The 16,135-nt window shown below is 51.6% G+C and overlaps 1 long non-coding RNA gene across 1 annotated transcript; it reads right to left on the bottom strand.

Moving 5' to 3' along the window:
- Positions 1 to 3,928: 3,928 nt before the first annotated feature.
- LOC119239896 (uncharacterized) lies at positions 3,929 to 14,907 on the bottom strand. Its single transcript, XR_005124034.2, has 3 exons — positions 14,720 to 14,907; positions 5,641 to 5,746; positions 3,929 to 4,138 (listed from the first exon to the last, which is right to left on the bottom strand). It is a non-coding gene; the product is annotated as an uncharacterized LOC119239896 (long non-coding RNA).
- Between the last annotated feature and the right edge of the window lie 1,228 nt (positions 14,908 to 16,135).

Below are 16,135 nucleotides of genomic sequence, written 5' to 3'. Positions count from 1 at the left end.
AAGAGGCTGGAGGTCTGCAGGGGTCAAGTGCTGCTTGACCATCCAGACAGCCAGAGAGGACAGTGCCTCCTCCCCCATGGCCTCCCCATCAGCCCCTCTGCTCCTCCCACCTCACCAATCGCCTCCTTTCTCCACTCATTCCCAACTCTCCCTCTTTACTCAGATCCTTCTTCCAGTGGGGGTGCTCTAATCCCCTCTTCTTTCCCAAATCCTCCCCAGTGAAGGGCCCAGCTTGATGAGGGAGAATTCCCTAGGCCACCCACTGGGACATCCCATGGACCCTGACTCTTGGGCTGGCTCAGACACTCCTTCATCCACTGAGCCCCTCACACTTGGAAGCCACCCTAACTCCCTCGTGGGTGTGACCTCCAAGAGGTCAATACTCTTGTTCTAAATGCCCATGGGAGTTGCCAATGTGCCCCCAAAGGCTCAAATGCTTCATGGTCAGTCAACGAACAGGTGAGTGAGTGAACGAAGGTGAGTGAATGAATGAGAAAATCCACTCACTCCACAAATATTATTAAGCACTATTTGCCAGACACTGCACTGGGTGATGAGGAGACGGAGGACATTAAGACCAACCTGATCCCCAGTCTCCAACCTCATCAACCTTAGTCCAGAGAAACGTGAATAAATGAGGGAGCAAGGGAAGTTGAGAGAGTGGCAGGTGAGTGGACTAGGGACCAGATGGTGCACAAATGCATGGGTTTCTGAGGGCCCCAGAAGTGTTACCCTGACAGAGGGGCTCCTCGCCTCTCTGAGCCCACCCAGCCCAACTCTTCCTCACTTGGCTCCCTGTGCTGGCTCTCCCCAAGGTCAGTGTTCCAACTCCCTTCTCCCCTACCCCCACCCCAGTGGTGCCTATTTTGGTATTTCTGCTCCCCTTGGGCTGACACCTCCCTGCGCTCACAGCCGCTGCCTTCCCCAGTCTGTCTTCTGAGGCCTTGAATCAAATGGGGAAATATGGTGAAACCTCCGTCTCCATTGTCTTGAACTGAGACCCCACCAACTTAGCCCTGCTCCCCAGGAAGAAGTTGGGTGCCAAGGAGCCCCCCACCAAGGAAGCCGAAAGACAAAGACTGTCCCCCAGCCTCCCTATCAGGTGGGTCAAAGGAACTGTCAACCTCCAGCAGGGTCCTTAGAACCTTCTTGGGGATGGCCTAACAATTATACAAATGTTAAAGCCTGCTAGTCTCAAGCATAAAAATAAATACCCCCTCTGGCCTATGAATTAAGGCAAATACAGTAAATTCTTTTTATTTATATGTGATAATGGAACAAAACTTTTAAATTTCACAGAGTGAGACATCTTAATATTGCTATCACAGACTCATCAAATCTCTCTAGCCTGTTATTTCTGGGCCTAACCTTGCCCTCTATCTCCTCTTTAATGTGGCATGGGGCGGTGTGCACGTATACATGTGTTTGTGTTTGGGTAGGGGGCACAGGGTGTAGAGTCGTAGTTCCAAACTGCACACAAGGGGCTCTAAGAGAACCATGTAGCTTCAAGCCAGGTGGAAAGCTATGTGGCTTGGCATGGAGCTGGGATTGTACCCTAAACCTGTGGATTCAGACACCTCCAACCCTGTTTCCATATATGGGTACTGTGATGCAGTGGATGCTCTGGGGTGGCATGTTGACCCCATTTTCTGGAACCAGGTCTTTAATCTTCCCACTGCCAATCTTCCCAGCTGAGTACCTCCCTAGGCATGCTCTTGGCAGGGGGACCTGGATTCCCTGAAGTTGGGCACCATCCCTAAAGGCAGCTGATACCCAAAATTTGGCCCAGATGGGATGCCAAAGCTTGAGCTTCTTGCCTCTACTGCAGATAGCTCTTAAGGCCATCTTAGCTGCAGTACTGGCCTTAGGGAGGCCTCATTGTCATGATACCACCGTCACCTTCCCCCCACCCAGTCCAGCTGCTCTCACTCCCCAATAGGCCATTTTTCTCTGAGTGCTCCCCAGAAAGCTTCCTGCCATAACCCCTTTGTCTATGTCCTGGAAAACCTGACCTCTTTACAAGAGTGGCCAAGAGTGGTGAGGGATGATAGGAAGGCAACAGTGCTGAGCTCAGCGCCTGACATACAGAGAGGACCTGTAAATGACGGCCGTTATGATTCTCCACATGGAGGTCATCATTTCCCAGCCCTGGCTGAATATCAAAACCAGCTCAAGTTTAGAAAAAAAGGTCCAGATGCTTAGGCTACTTCCCCTGAGATTTTGATTCACTGGGGCTGAACCAGTCCCAGATTTCTGTATTTTTAGAAGCTCCACAAGTGTGTCTGATGGACAGCCGGGGCTGAGAGTGCTGACCCCGGCCATCTTCCCCACCACTGCCAGCGCTATAATTTACAGGCACAGACCCATGTAGAGCAAAGTGACCCATGCAAGGGCAGACGGTTCTCCCTGCCCAGAGAGGGCTCAGCTCATTAATCCCGACTCATCCAGGGTTGCTCAGGGTGGGGCTGTAAAGGCCCTTGATTCCAATTTTCCAACAGAACCATGAGGTAATTGCATTTACTAAGCAGGTCCTAGAACATCCTCCTGACTGGTGATCAAAGGCCAGATATGATCAAGCACCCTGAGTACCCAGGAGAGGGAATCCTCATTGTAGAGTGGTTATCAGGGAGGTCTTCAAGGAGGAGGTGGGCTCTGAACCTGACTTTTAAGAATGGTGAGGCTCTGATTAAGGAGCAGGCAGAGCAGGATGCTGGCTCCCAGAACTGGCTACCTCTTCCTGAGGTCAGCAGTTTCTAAGGAAACCAGTCCTGATCTGTATTCTCATCATCCTCCTGGCAAGACCAAGGGATCTCCGGGGCACTCAGACTCCTGGACCAGCAGGCGATGATTGTCCAGTTTTGAGAAGAACATATTTTCTCCTAAAGATTAAAACGTAGAGGAGGCTTTGCTTAAAATCTGATTGATCCGCACTTCAGTTGCCCCACTCTCCAAGAGCTGGAGTCCCAAGGCCATGGAGCTAGAGGTAGAAACTTGAGCCTGAGTTCACACTGAAAAGCTGTGTGACCTTGTCCAAGTTACTTGATCTCACTGAGCCGCTATTATTCAACTTTAAAATGGAGACAATAATACTTGCCAACCTGCCTCTCTTTTGCTTGTTCCAGGGAACATTTCTGTACACGGCACAGCACATGACAAGAGTGAGCTACTACTGGTTTTCGGCCCCCTCTCTCTTTTTAAACTCAGCGCACGGAAGCCCGGAGAGTTCCCGCCATCACCCAGTCTCCTCCAGTGAGTGCCATGGGGAGCAGAGGAAAGACCCAAGTTCCCCAAATCCAACCCTAATGCTTTTTCCAATACAGCAGCACAGCTCTTCTTCAAATCTTTCTTCTTTCTCTAATTTCTTAGGCACTACAGGGAATTGTGCATTCTCACCTTGCCCTAAATTTGTAGTCTTTGATGCCTTATAATCTTTTGATCCCTTCTGCAGCAGCCTGCCAACCTGTGCCCTTCCTGCCTTCGCCTCATCTCAAGGGTACTTCTGTCTATACTCTCTTTGCTTTGGGCATCCGAAACTCAGCCTGCAATCAACACCCCCCGCCCAATGTGATCATGACCCCCTCATCCATGGGATCTCCCACTTATAACACGGGTAGAATGTGACCTGCGGATTCGTTCATTACGAGGCACTTAACTTGGCACTTGGGATAGAGTCCAAAGTGGCCCATCAAGAATCCTTGAGGGCTCATCCAGGATCACCGCCAGGCAGCCCGATGTGGCCGTTATGGAGGGGGGCTCTTAGGGAGGCTGGGCTGGAGAGGACGACTCTGGCTCCCGACTCGGCGGGTTCCTTGACCTATCTCTGCCCTGTCACATCAGTCATCTGCTGCAGACCCCCCCTGCTGCTCCGTGCCGGTTCCAGGTAGAGTGCCCAGTCCTTGCGGCCTCTCCTCTCCCCACCCCATTCCTCTCGCCAGCTCGCTCCCCTCGGCTCTCCCCCGCTCTCCTCGCAGAGTCTCCTCCATGTCCAAGGGCCCAGCTCAGGTCCTCGATTCTAGGAGACAGGTCACGTCCACCACCCCGGGGTGCGTTGCGAGCCAAACTAATCAATGGCAGAGAGGTAGATTAAGGGACCCAGCCTGCAGCCATCCATCACTGTCGTTTACATGGGCCTGTCAGCCTGCAAATGGAAAAGGAGATGATGTGAAACAACCCATCTGCAGGTTTTTAACGCTCTTTACAAATTGCTGTGGTGAATAACTTGTTGCCTGTATTTATCCCCTTTCAAATTGTCTCTTAGCTACAGTCATCTGTCTTCATTCTACACCCTGATGGCTCGTACACAGCCAGTTGGGCAACCTCATTATTTCCCTGACGCTGCTGCATGGAGGAGTAAGGGGGAGAAGGGAGACAGGGGTGGAGGTGGGGCCAGAGGGAGGGCCCCGGTTTTCTCCATCAGGAGAGGCGGAGCCCAGGCTCCATCACTGGAACCAGCTGTGCTGCGGAGGACCCAGGCAGCGAGAACCTTTCCCCGGAGGGCCCCACTCCCCGAGCTCCGGGTTAGAGAAGAGCCTGCCTCTCTTCCGGGGAGCCTGAGAGCAGGGACCGCGGTCCACAGAGGAGGCCCCAGGACACCCCCAGGTTGCCAGACCATGGTGAGAATTTGCACTCCAAGGTCATGGCCACCGTCATCCCACCCTCAAAGAGGAGAGTACACCCGCCAGCCCAATGGTAAAACTTGATCACTGAAAGTTGTCCAAATGCTTCTCCATCCTCATGTCTCCGGCAAGAATTATGTCTCTGCCCCTGAGATTTTGGTTCGCACTGCCCCAGGCCCCCAGCTGGCATCCCTTCTCCCTCAGCCCCCTAACTGGTCAGTCTCCCCTCCAGTCTCCCTTCCCCTCCACTCACTGCACTTTCAACTGAAAACTTCTTTGAGAGGTCACATTATTTCTCAACTCCATCAGCATTTCCGGTCATTGCATTGGAGTCACTAAGCCATTGATGCCGTGGGACAGAAGGCTGCTTCTAACTAAGATTCCCAGCTGGTGAGTGTGCCCTGCAAAGGTGGAGAACCACACCCTAGAGATTCCACTTGACCCCTGAGGCACAGAGAGTGCAATAACTGACCCCAAGTCACACAGCTATTTAGCCACTGAGCGGGAGGTGGCCACCCAGTGCCCATCCTCCCACTCTACAGTAAAACCTTGCGTGAGCAGAAATTGTGCATCTGCCTCTCTCCCTGACTCCAGCATAAGGTCTTAGAGGGCAAGGAGAATATTCCACACACTTCTGTATGCTCTGTTTGCTTTCAGGTTCAACTCAGGGTTTCGTATACCTTTGGTAAGCCAGTAGAGTAAAGGGGAACACACAACAGGCTGAGTCCCACATTCAGGTCCTGCTATGGAGAAGAAAGCCCACGCAGGTGGTCTTCTTGCAGGACAGAAAGACCGTTGGTGGGGCTCAGAGCCCCACCCTCTTGCTGGTGTATCAAACCCAAAATCCGCCCTCCTGTCAGGAGCTGTGTTTCTGACTCTGTGCCCAACATTTCCATTCCATGTCCTCCACAGAAGACCTTCAAATAATGGAGAACAGCTGTCAGGATCCACTTAGATGTTCTCTCTTTCAGGTTTAAGGTCCCCGGCTCCCTCAACCACTACTCACGTGGTGTGGTATACAGACCTGGGGCATCGCAGTCCCCTCCTCCAAATGCCATCCCATTTGTCAATGTCCTCGCTCAACTGTGGCTCCCAGAATGAAGTACAATGCTCCAGATGTGGTCGGGCCACTGCCAAGCACAGAGGGACACACCATTATCTCCCCTCTCTTGGGCTCTGTGCTTCGATTAATATTGTCCAAATGGCATTCGCTGTCCTGGCAGCTCCACCCCACCCCACTTTGTCTGCTAATCCATCTAACTCTATTACTGCCTAATCTGTAACCTTCCATCTTGTCCCCAAGGGATATATCAGCATCTTTACGAAATGCCTTGCGGAAACCAAATGGATGATGGCTGCAGCACAATCCATGTCTACCAGCCTAGAAAACCCATCAGCCAGAGGGAGGAGGTCAGTTTGGCTGGACTTGTGCTTGGTGAACCATGATGATTTCCAGAGATCTCTCCTTCCATCCCTCCACCCCCACCATGGCTCGTGAACCATCCACTCAATAACCTTCACTCGGTGTCTCCTATGGAACTTTCTTTACCCAAGCAACTTGCTCAGTGTTTGGAACTGAGCAACTGCAACAGGTTGCCTGATTGATGACGCCTGTTGTGAGGTTTATGGTGGTGAGCAGGAACTGCCTGGGGAAAGCAGAGACGGAGCACGTCCAAACACCACAAATGCAGGAATACCCATGGAGGTTAAAGTAGCTTGCTAGAGAGTTTTTGAGTCTCTGGGTCAGAAAATGTGTTAACAATGCCTAATGTATTTCACTCTTTCTACACAATGTTTGATTCAAAGAAAATATGAAAACATCACTGGAATCCCAATTCTGCCAAACCATTTCCTTTCTCCTATAATTAGGTACTCTGGATTTTTAGTATCGTTTTTTTGTGTGTATGTTTGTTTCTCCTGATTTCCACAGGCTAATTTTAGACCCATCATGACTCACATTTTTGAAAGGCATAAGAAAAAAGACTTTTTCCCTAGCAATCAAATGTTCCTGTCCTCTGGGTGACATGCATTTAGGTAAGTCAGGGCGGCAGATGAGGGGGGCTCAGGGAGCATGCCGGAAGTTCCCTGCTGTGGTGGTGGAGAGCAGTTCAACAGTGACCTTCAGGGACCCCTGGCCAGCCCCGCTGATTAACCCCACTCCTTACTCCAAGAGACAGGTGTGGATTCTAGAGGGACAAGGCTGGAGGAACATTCCACTCTTGCAGAGCTGCCCTGAAGAACCATCAAGATCGATATTCTGAAGGCAGACCAAAAGACAATGGCCAGGAGGTCCAGGTGGCTTCAAAAGAGAAGGCAGTGACCATGACTGTCAGCAGTGGGAAGAGCTGTGAATCAAAGGGGTTGGCTCCCCATTGCTGGAAGGATTCAAGCCAAGTTTTCCTTGCCCACCAAGAGTCTGCTATATTGTCCCCACCCTATAACACTGAAGATGTTAACTAGCCCCTTTCGAAGCCTGCAGCGTCAGCGTTACAGATGAGCGAGTCCTGAGAAAGGCTGAGAATCATGGGTGAAACTTCACAGTTTGCAAAGCCCTTTCTCATTCATTAGTCTTCAAAATCTAGTCACTCACCAAATATTTATTCAGCACCCACCATGTTCCAGGCACTGTGCTAGGCACCAAGAGGACAAGAGTGACCCAAAACAAACACAGTGCCTGGACTCACAGGATGCGCACTGGCTCGCAGAGAAGACAGACACCAACGATCAGAAAAGCATGTTTTTACAGTCAACTCTGGCAAGTGTGAAAATGGACAATTATATAGTGGGATGGAACATATAACCCAGGGAACTGACCTAATTTGGGCAGGACACAAGGAGGACTTCCTGGAGTAGGGGACATGTGGGCTGGATGCTGAAAGATGAGGGGTAAGTAAGCAGATGAGGGGTGGGCAGGTGGGGAGGACAGAAGGAAGCCTGACACTTTGGAAGACTGGAAGATACCACCTCCCTGTAAAGGGGATGCTGCTCACCCAGAAAAATGTCAGTACTGCTGTGGCATCCAAGACAAGACACCTGCTCTCCACGTCCTTCAGTCTAGAAAGGGAGGCAGACATCTTTAAACTTCCAAGTAATTATTACCTCATGATGGTCAGGAAAAGGCTCCCAGAGAAAATTTCAGTATGCAGGGCAAGTATCCTCACCTATAAAATGGGGGTTGGGCCTGCCCAGGATGCACTCGGGAGAATCATCTGAATTGAAGGCAGGGATGGGAAAGGAAGGTGGAGGTGATGAGGAGGCCCCAGACTTCTCTTCACAGAAAAGTTGGTTACTGGCTTGTCACTATTAACTGAGATAGGGAACGGAGGGCCAGGCCAGAACACTTTCCAGTAAGTTCTTTGAGTCTGATTTGGGGTACTTCCTGCTTACCTCAGGTCTGGGTTCTCCCTATTAAGTCAAAGGGGAGTTTAAGGGAGGCTTCTAAGAAGAGGTCTGTATTGAGCTTGTTCCTCAAAGGCAATTAGGATAGGAAGGTGAGGGGGGTAGAGAGTAGAGAGGAATGCCAGGAAGAAGCCCCAGTTTGAGCAAAGATCTGGAGGCGTGAAGGAGCAGAGTTTGCTGAGGGAACTGTGAGTGGCTGTGCCTGGCTGGAGCAGGGCAGCACACCAGTGGGGGAGAGGGCTGTAAGACTGGGGCCAGGAAATCTGAGGAAGTCAGACTCTGTCCTAAAAGTAGAGAGGAATCATTGAAGAGTTTTGAGAAAGAAAGTGACATGTCAGATCTCACGCTCTGAAAAAATTTAATCACTGAGTCTGCAGAAAGGAGGTGACTTGGTGTGTGCTTTGGGGGTGGGAGTTCAAGGCCTGGGAGCCTTTAGGAGCTCAGCCTGGCAGGACGGGTGAGGGAAGGTGGACCAGGGAGGAAGTACAGATGAACCGCCAGTTGATTTTCTGCTGTCTCATGAAAAGTGCATTTACAGACATCCAGAGGAGGTGGGACCGGTGAGCTGGAGGTCAGGAGCATGATGAGGATGAAAATAAAGCTTTGAGGTGTATCCATTTTGGGGGGTGCAGATAAAGATTGAGAGTCCTCCTGCCTCTCCTCCAGAAACAACCTGCTTCCCCCTCTGCCCTCTCTCCCGTGTGCCTGACCATTTATTCCTTTGCTTAAGGGAAACCCCAGAAACATTCCTAATTCTTCCTTCTCCCTCACCCCTGCCCTCACATCCAAACCGTCAAGGGACTGTGGACCCCTTTCCACACAGCTGGGCCGCATGTTCTCCTCTCCCCACCTGCTCAGAGCACCCTCAGAATTTCTCCTGTTGCAAAGCCTTAGCCCCTGGAGGCCCCCTGCCACTGTCACCCACTCCGTCCTCTCACACCCCATTTTCCCCCAGGATCAGACCCTGTCCCTGCCAGAAAACCCTCCATAGCTCCTCCCCACTTTCAGGAGCAAATGCTCTGCTGAGCCCCTCCTCCTCCACACCCCTCCTACTGCCTTGCTTCCACTAGCGCCTGGGGTTGGCTGTTTGCTGGTCTCAGAAGCTACTGCCTCTGGGCTGCCCAAGCCTCACCCGTCTAATCACATGGTCTCCAGAAAGCGTCACCTCTGTGGAGAGCCCTCCCCATCCCGCTTGAGAACAGCCCCCAGCACGCCATCAAATCAGCGCATTTTGATGCTGTTCACTCTCTTGTGTTTTTCTTGTCTATCGATTTGCTTACTGCACGCCTTCCATACCCACCCATACATGCATGTGTTAGACGTGAACTTCCTGAGAGCTGGGCCTGCTCACCACGACACCCTGCAGCCTAGAGGAACACCTGCTCGTCAGCAACGGCCCAAGGATACCCACTGGATGAACGAGTGAGCAAGCACATGGATGAGCGAAGCAGCTGGTATAAAGGAGATATTTGAGGGGATAAGCCCCTTACAGAGAGAGTATGACCATGAGGTGAGTGTAGCTGAAGAAGGAAGAGAATCAAGAGACACCTTTACTGGGAGTTTTTAAATGGGTCACAGCATCAAATGCTGCCGGAGACCCTGGAGGGACTCAAAGGCATCCTCGGGTCTTAGTAAGCGAGGGGTTACTAAGCGTGTTGGGGAGCACTGGAAGGCTGGTGTGGTTGGCTGGGAGGGAGGTATGACTGGGGGCATATCTGGGTAGAACACGTAGGTGAGGGCATCTGGGCAAGGGGGAAGGTTCTATTGAAGGCCTCTCCTGGATGGAGAGGAGAAGGCAGAGAGGGATCGTGTCTGAGACTACAAAGCAAGGCCCTGGAACTAGACCCTCAGAGATTTACAGAAACTTGCAGAAGCCCCAAACAAGGTCATTATTTGTCCCTCATTCAATTCAAGCTGATATTTATACCACTTGCACTTCTAGTCAAGGTCAAGGGCTAAGAAGGGGGCCAGAGGTGGCATGGCCTGGCCTCTATTCTAGGTCCTAAGAAGTTTAGTTCTAACCCCAAACATGCACTTGGCAGCCACATAGCAAAGCCAGAACCAGCAGTTAACTGGGCATTCACCCCAAAAGGTGATCAAGGGAGAACCAGCTGTTGCTGCTGGAGCATGCACCTTTGGGGTGCACCCTGGACCCAAGAAGATTATCAGCTCATCCCTCCCAGCCATGAACTGCCATGTCCTAAGAAGAGACCAATCCATATGGTCACTCCAGCTCATCCCTTTTCCGGTGATGTCTCAGCACCCAACTTAGATCCATACCCCAGGCAGCTACCCAGTCTTAATTCAACTGCCACCCAGGCCAGCTCCCTGCTCGCCCTCAGCATCTTGTGAACAGAAAGGAACTTGCACCCAGTGTGGCTGGAGTGAGTGGTGTGAGTGGAGAGAACAGACGTGGGGTTCCCACACCTGGAAAAGTAGTTAAGGATCAGTTCTGTGCCCTGTCTCACCCCCATCCTTGCTCTGTTGAAATTTAAAACAGTGGCAGATTTGATGGCCTATGACTCAAGCAGCACATGTTTCGGTCTTGACTGTGCTCCCGACTAGCCCTTGTGATTTTAAGTAGGTTGTGGACTCCCTCTGGATCAATAAAACAAGGACAGGTTGGGACTGGGTGCTAGCATTTGACCTCTCAGTTCCCTCCAGTGCCCATTTTCTCTGAGACACCCTGAATTTGTAGATGTTTGCATCCCTCAAATTCAATAGTCAACTCTCAAGAATGTGTGATGAGAGGGTGAGAGAATGCTGCCTGCCGCTCCCTGGAGTGCCTGCGGCAGTTTGGTCATTTGAGTTAGGAGGAGGAAGTGGGCAGAAAAGGATCCAAGGACATCCACTTAGGAGAGATTCTCAAATCAGTGACAGGGAGAAGCTGCTGCAAAGGGGCATCAAATGTCCTCTGAAGAAGAAGGCAGGTTTTAAGTGCTAGAGAAGGAAGAAAAGGCAGAAAGCAGCCAGTATGTTCTGGGGAGATGTATCGTCTGGGGAAGAGAGACACACCCAGGAAACCCGAGGCATGCGCGCGCGCACACACATGTAGAAGAAGCCGGCCATCCCGGGGCCAAGCACAGCTAATCCCAAACAGTTTCAACAAGACATCCATTTTTAGCAAGTTTTGAGGAAATTGAGGATTATGAATTGGCCCAGAGGCAGCGGAGGCTTATCCAGGTTGGGGACAGGAAAGGATATGAAGTAGGCAAAAAAAAAAAAAAAAAATCACAATGAGTAGATGCTGGGGCTCTGGAGCAATCCTGGTCCACAGAGGGTGGTTTGCCTCCAGAATCTTCTCTTAAGGAAGATGCTGAAGTCCTGTTGTTTTGTTCATTTAAAACCAGATGGACCAGAGCCCAGAGCATCAACCATGGGGAGCAGCATCCGGAGAGAAATGCATTTAAATGCTTCTGGGGTGGACCCCCACGGGATGCATTATCAACTCTGCAGGTCTGTGGTTTCCTGGCCCTCCGCCCCTGTTGTGAGGTCTCACCAAGAGCTACCTAGTTGCCTGCATTTCACCCCTTGCCCAGCTTGCCCTGCGCCCTAGCCAGGTGGGAGGCTGAGGAGAGCTCAAGGCTCCAAGGAAAAAATAAAAATATGCGAAGCCCCCCACATCAGGGCACTCGGAAACACACCTTGCCCTGTTAAAATGTGTCTGGGGCTGAGCACTGGAATATTGGTGTTCCCTTTTATCCTGTCTCACGCCCACCTCACACCTCCCCCAGCCTCCGGGAAGGAAGATTCGAGGCTGGAGGGCAGCAGCCCCTGTGCCAGGAAGCCAACACCAGTGAGAGACGCCGGGCACTCCTCAGCAGAGTAAAAGTGAGTCACTGGGAGTCATACCTGCCTTCTCAGGGCTGAGGGAGGCCAGACCCGCTAATGGAAGGGAGAGCGGCAAGAATCCAACACTCCTGTGCTGAGCAAGGAAGGGCCTTCCCCGTCAACCCCTCCACCTGCAGTATCTCCTCCTCCTAACCTCCTTTGAGTGTCTGAATTCAGAACAGGACACTGTTGGGGTCATTTCCCCACACTGGCCACAGCCAGGTCCAAGGTGGCTTCTCAGAGTGGCCCCCAACCCCTCCATGGGCCCAGGACAGAGCCTGCAGCCCCCTTCCCTGGGATGCTGTGCAGATCCCCAGGTGCTGCAAGGAAACTACCCATTACCCTCCGGGGAAAACCCTAAGAGGTTGACAGATTTAGCAAATCAGAATCGAGAATGCCCAGTTCAATTTCAGACGTAAGTCTGTCTTGAACATGATTGGGATAAACTTATACTGAGAAATTATTTGTTGCTTATCTGAAATTCAGGCTTAACAGGGTAGACTACATTTTGTCAGGCAGCCCTCTTCCTCAGACCTTAGGTGAAAGGTAGGCATCCTGAAAGGGTGGCTGGTTGATCAAGGGGAAAATAATTCCCAGCAGGCAGGGTCCAGCCTTTGCTCCCAACAGTTCCCTGGGGAGTTCCCGTGTGCCCAGGAAACACTGGGCCATGGCCTCGGCTTGCACACAAGCTCCATGAAGTTGCCCCATAGGGGCTGCCCCCAGGACCCTCTTACTGGTTTGCCCAAGCCAAACTCACTCATAAGGCTGCTCCCAAAAGGGTGGAGGCCACTGTGGGGCTCAGCCACCTCCCCACCTCCCCCTGCCCTGCCAGCCCAAGAATCAACATCCTGCCCTCTTTAATGGGAGTCCATTTGCTCTCGCTCAGCCTGAGTGTAGACATTTTCAAGGAGAGAGAACTCCCTGTCCTGTGGTTTTGATTCCAATCTAGAACATTCCCCTTCAAAGCAGGAGCAAGGAGAAAGCTGAATACCTGCCTATCTCTTTGTCTCCCCTCAAATTGCTATCTATCCATCGACACCAGGGGCCCTCGGGGCCTCTGCTCCATTCTGCCTGGCTGCAGATTCTATTGCCCACTGCCCTTTGCTCCTGCTTAGGCTAATTGAGGCTGGCACATGAATAGGGGCCGCTAATGGCTTCCTCCTCACAGGCTCTCAGCTGGCAGATGGAGGTACATGATTGCCTCCTTTCCCGACCATTAAGTAGAGCCGCCAACACCACGCACCGGCTCCTGGCCTAACAGCGTGGCATATGGACGAGCAGAGGACGTGGGCCTGTGAGTCCCCCTGCCCAACCCTCCTCAAAGAGCAAAGGCTCCGGGAAGCCTACTCAAGGTGGGGGGCAGGGTATCACCCACTGAGAAACCAAGGGGCCAGAAGAGTAAGCCACACGCCCAGAGGCATGTTCTCTCCACCTCTACCCTGTCTGGACCAGGAGCCCCTGGCCTCTAGGAGATGCCCTGTTGTTCCTGGTCCTAACGAGGAAATGGGGTGAATTGACCAGGACAGCACATCTGGGGGGACTCTGGAGGAGTCTTTGTATGAGGTGAAGAAGCAAGGATCACCCACCCCTGGAGTGTTGCCCTTCCTTTGCACCCCACTAACTCCTGCATGGGGTAGGGATAGTAAGGGGGAGGGTTAGTAACAGACCAACTTGTCCATAGTTACTCAGCTTAAAATATTCTCTTTTAGTCAATCAAGAACCGAAGTCCCTTTAGGTGCCATTTCATTTGCATCAAGGAGCCTCCCCCTCAGTCCTTCCTTGGATGGCATTTAAGGGAGGGGCCTTGAGCTCACGTGCTGCCCTCTGGGTTATTGTCCATAGTCTGAGCTATTCCTTTGGTCCCACCCCAGTAGATCTTCCTGGCAATAGCATCTCTGGATGAAGGCCCCAGGCTGCTGCCACCACTTCCAGTCATGTAGCTGTGACATCATGACCTCAGGCTTCTGTCACTGACCCTTGTAGCACTGCTGCAATCCTCCCTCTTGGAGACACTGAGACTTCCAGACCCTCTATATGTGGGACTCAGGGTGCTGGCAGCCAGGAACACTGACTCAAACCCACATTGGACACCTTCTTCCACCAAAGCTGGAGTTTGACCCTCCACCACACCAAACCCAGACCTCCCAGAGGGTTGTCCTCTCCTCAGGCTGCCCTTAGAAATCAGGGCATGAGCCTCTGCAGTGCCGGTTTGATCCCCAGCTGCCGGCGAGGGTCCCACATGGCACACAGACCTCTCCTGCACGCCTTCTGCTCCCCTCAGCAGTGTATTTCGTCAGTCTGCCTGTTCTGTTCCCCACTCTGGCCCTGGTGAATTCTCTCACCCTCCCGCGCTTCTGACTGTACCCAGTGCTTGTATAAATGAATAAATAAAAAAAAGAAAGCAGGGCATGAGTGCCAATATTCTTGGGTCCCCACACCTACCTGAGAACATCTTTCACCCATGCTGCTCAAAATTTGACCCCGGGGCGAATGACATGGAGAAATGAGGAAGCTCACCCTCCCTCCTCACCTGTTACAGAGGCCAGAGAAGTGCCCCCCATTTTCTGTGGAGTCAGAACCCCCTCTCCTCCCCACCACACTGTGTAAGACTCAGTTTTCACACCTCTGAGCTTTGCTCTGATAATGCAGAGTTAATCTTACATGTAGGAAAGCATCTTATCTCTACAGACAAGGCTGTCAAGAGCCTAGTGTCGCTAAGGTCTTTAAAAAGCCAAGCAATGGCCTCTTTGTTCCAAGTCATTCGCTTTCTTCTATGCTTTCTCAAGTATGAAAGAAAAATAAGGGGTGACAGTTTACAGGCCCAGACATTTTACCAACCTAGGAACACACGGCAAAGGTGGACCATCACTCACCTGCACCTCCCTGCAGAACAGGCGGGAATCTGCAGCCAATGATGCCAAGGCCTCCTCCCAACCCCTGCCCTCCGGGACTCCATGACCCAGTGAGGCAACCAGATCAAGACACAAATAACCACAGCCTGACACAGGACCCAGAGAGTGCAGTGAGAAAGGACTAGGGGTCCTCCGAAGGTCAACCAAGGAGGAGGACTCATCAATTAGACTGCTAGTTCACAACAATTTTTTAAACCCATGACCTCATAATAATGCTTTGTTTGGCTGTCTACTCAGGAATTCCACCAGCCAAGAGCAGTTTGTTAACTTAACTCGCAGCGGTTTAATATCCAAAAACAAAAGACATGTTGGTTATGATTTTTTACAAACTACACCTTCTCCCTGGCCACCCCCAGCTCCCACTTCATGCAGATTCTGATGAAGCCCCAGCAGGGGCAAAAAGAGGATGTTCAATGATTTATTCAAGCTGGGGGAGGCTTGATGGATGGTGCTGATACAACATAAAAGATGGGTGAGATCCAAAAAGATAAAGTGAGAGGGAGTATTCCAGGCAAAGGGAACCCCGAAGCAGGTATACAGGCGAGGAGAGGTGTGGAGCTCAGGGAAGGCAAAGGACTGTCTTGCAGGGTGTATGAAGGGTGTATGCAGGGGGAGAGGTGGGGAACTTGTGCCTGGAGCTGAAGTTGCTCTGAAGAACTGATCAGGGCTGTGTGTGTGTTTGCACAGCTGCGTAGGAAGCCCCTTGACCAAGAAAGAAAAGACTAGAATTGAAAACTCCAAAATAATTTGAGAGTCATCCATAGGCTTAACTCCTCCGTATCTGCAAGATCACACAGAATTGTGAGCTGGCCCTAACAGAGTTCATTTTCCTCTCCTTTTCCTTTGTCTCTTCTTCCCCTTCCGTGTTTCTTTGTCCCCTCCCTTATCTATTTTCCTTTCTCCTCCATCTCTCTGTATCCCCCGCTCTATTGCTGCTCAGCCCTGCTCCCCCATCTCCTGGGTCTCCTATCTCAAACCCGTTCCTCCCACCCCGCCCACATTCAACCACCCTTTCCTGAGTCACTGAGTTCAATTTCATCTCGTCCAAATTGCTTTATTGGTTCTGCAGTAAAACAAGCCTAGCTAGAGCCATTATAGACGTGTACGGTGTGCATTAGATTCAAAAAATATTTAAGGAAAATACTCTGGCAAATGGAATCAATAAACTCCAAATCAAACATTCACCGGGAAGAGGAAGTCTACCTTCAGCTGAGAGTGCTGGGAAACTGCTCACGGTCCAGGAGCAAGCCCCTGAAGCTGGTTCACTGCCCCACTCGGAGGGGGTCGTGAACACCACCTACCCCAGCTCTCCCTCCTGCAGCTGCCCCAACTCTGACTGCACCTCCTCTCACTTCTCCAGGCCCCCACTTCTGCTCT

The sequence above is a fragment of the Talpa occidentalis genome, unplaced genomic scaffold (assembly GCF_014898055.3).
Source record: "Talpa occidentalis isolate TD23 unplaced genomic scaffold, MPIMG_talOcc4v2.1 talOcc4.12, whole genome shotgun sequence".
Taxonomy (NCBI): domain Eukaryota; kingdom Metazoa; phylum Chordata; class Mammalia; order Eulipotyphla; family Talpidae; genus Talpa; species Talpa occidentalis.
Note: the sequence above shows the minus strand (reverse complement) of the source record. Positions and strands in the feature narration are given on the sequence as shown.